This window comes from Mesoplodon bidens (genome assembly GCF_964165515.1).
Source record: "Mesoplodon bidens genome assembly, chromosome: X".
NCBI lineage: Eukaryota > Metazoa > Chordata > Mammalia > Artiodactyla > Ziphiidae > Mesoplodon > Mesoplodon bidens.
In genome coordinates, this window is record NC_138163.1 from 114,120,567 (window position 1) to 114,123,356 (window position 2,790).

At 40.3% G+C, this 2,790-nt stretch overlaps 1 pseudogene across 1 annotated transcript; it reads left to right on the forward strand.

The window, feature by feature from the left end:
* Positions 1 to 387: 387 nt before the first annotated feature.
* LOC308609452 (ubiquitin-conjugating enzyme E2 D3-like) lies at positions 388 to 895 on the forward strand (annotated as a pseudogene). Its single transcript has one exon. The product of its transcript is annotated as a ubiquitin-conjugating enzyme E2 D3-like (transcript).
* Positions 896 to 2,790: the final 1,895 nt, after the last annotated feature.

Consider the following 2,790-nt stretch of genomic DNA (forward strand, 5'->3'; position numbering starts at 1 on the left):
GGGAATGTAAATAGGTGTAGCCACTGTGGAAAACAGTATGGAGGTTCCTCAAGCAACTAAAAATAGAGCTACCATATGACCCAGCAATTCCACTCCTGGGTATGTATCCAAAAGAAACAAACGAGCAAACAAAAAACAACAACCCCACCCCCTCACTAAGTTGGATGGTCTCCTTCAGGCTCTCCATGGTTCTCTGAGTCTAAGGGTTTCCACCGCTCATCTACCCTTCCCCCACAGCTTCGTCTACATGCCTCTGACCCCCACCCTCCCAGTCCCACCTCTCTGTTTAGTAAGAAGGTGCCTGTGTCTGGCAGAGCCAGGATAGGATGAAGAGACAGTCCTTCCCAGCCGCCCGGATAATCAAGAGTTTTGGCCGGATCATTGAGCACACACCAAGACCGTGAGGGGCCAGAGGAAAAGCACAGACTATGGTGCTGAAAGGGATTAATAAGGAACTTAGTGATTTGGCCCCTGACCCTCCAGCACACCGTTCTGCAGGTCCAGCTGGGGATAATATGTTTCATTGGCAAGCCACAATTATGGAAGCTAGTGAAAACCCATATCAAGGTGGTGGATTCCTTTTGACAATTCATTTTCCTACAGACTACCCCTTCAAACTACCTAAGGTTGCATTTGCAACAAGAATTTATCATTCAAACGTTAACACTAATGGCACCATTTGTCTCAATATTCTAAGATCACAGTGGCCTCCTCCTTTCATTGTTTCGAAAGTTCTCTCATCCATTTGTTCACTGCTATATGATCCAAACCCAGATGACCCCCCCTAGTGTCATACACTGCATGGATCTATAAAACAGAGAGAGAGAAGTACAAAAGAATTTCCCAGGAACGGACTCAGAGGTATGCCATGTATGCTACCTTAAAGTCAGAATAACCTGCATTATAGCTAGAATAAACTCTAAATTACTGTTAAAAAAGGAAAAAAACACTCATTCGAAAAGATGCACGCACCCCAATGTTCATAGCAACATTACTGACAATTGCCAAGATGTATATACCACATCTTCTTCACACACACACACACACACACACACACAATGGGATACTAGTCAGCCATAAAAGAAGTATGAACTTCTGCCATTTTGCAACAACATGGATGGAGCTGGAGGGTATTATGCTAAGTGAAACAAGTGAGATAGAGGAAGAAAAACACTGTATGATACCACTTATATGGAGAATTGCAAAAATAAAGCAAACAAGGGAAATATGACAGACTCACAGATATAGAAAACAAACTAGTGGTTACCAGTGGGAAGAGGGAAGGGGGAGGGGCAGGGGAAGGATAGGGGATTAAGAGGTACAAAATACTATGTATAAAATCAATAAGCTACAAGGATATATTGCACAACAAAGGGTATATAGCCAATATTTGATAATAACTGTAAATGGAATATAACCTTTAAAAATTCACGTGAATCACTCTGTTGCGTACACATGAAACTTATAAAATATTGTACATCAACTATACCTCAATTAAAAAAGATCTACTCTCTTAACAACTTTCAAATATACAATACAGTATTATTAACTATAGTCACCATGCTGTACATTACATCCCCAGGACTTCTTTATTTTGTAAATGGTTTGTACCGTTTGGCCATTTACACCCATTTCATCCATCCTCCACCCCACACCTGTGGCGACCGCCAATCTGTTCTCTGTATCTCTGGGTGGTTTTTCTTTTTTTAAATTTCCACATATAAGTGAGATCATATAGTATTTGTCTTTGTCTGTCCCTCTGTGTTATTGCAAATGGCAGGATTTCCTTTTATTTATTTATTTTTTTAATGGCTGAATAATATACGAGGGAGGGTGAGAGTGTGACTGTGTGTGTGAGTGTGTATCACATTTTCTCTATCCATTCATCCATTAATGAACACTTATGTTGTTTTCATGTCTTGGTTATGGTAAATAAATGAATATGGGGGGAGTGCAGATATCTTTTCCAAAAAGTTGTTGTTTTCTTTTCCTGCGGATAAATTTCCGGGAGTGGAATTGCTGGATCACATGGTAGTTCTATTTTCAATTTTTTGATGAACCTCTATACTGTTTTCCACAGTGGCTGCATCAATTTACAGTCCCATAAACTCATATTTTCTTGAATAATTTAAGCACATCCTAAATGCAAAAGGTATATATCTTTTCCTAAATTTAAAAGGTGTATATCTTTTAAATTTTGGAAAAGAAAGACTGGATGGAGTACACCAAACCCATAAGTGAACAGCTTTAATTTTTTTTCTCTATCTTCTTATCCTATTCTACCGTGGACTTCTTTCACATTACCAAGGATATCCCTATTCCAATTCCATGCAGTCTTGTTCTGGATCACATAGATGATTTAAAATTTTTCAATTTGTATTTCAAACAACAAAATTCTTACTTCTAAATCTGATAAAGAGCAATAAGTGTGTGACCCACGTCACTCATAAGCTTACGTTCTGAATCTAAATAAACTTTCTTTTGAAAAGAAAATCACTTGAAAATTACCAAAAAAATAAGTCAACAGGAATTTATGCATATCAGGAACACTGGTTAACAGGCTTTTCCAACCACACAGTGAAGAATCGGCCTCTACCTCACTAGGGGTGACAGGAGCGACTGGATGTGGCCCTGGGATGTGCACTGGCCGTGGCAGTAGTGCCAGCCCTGGCTGCAGCCCTGGCTCGGGCTCTCTCTCCCTCATCTCTCAAAGCCTCTTCATACCAGGATGGGAAGGCAGTGGGGACCCTATCAGTGACCCTGGCCAGACACTCCAGGGCTTTCATCTTG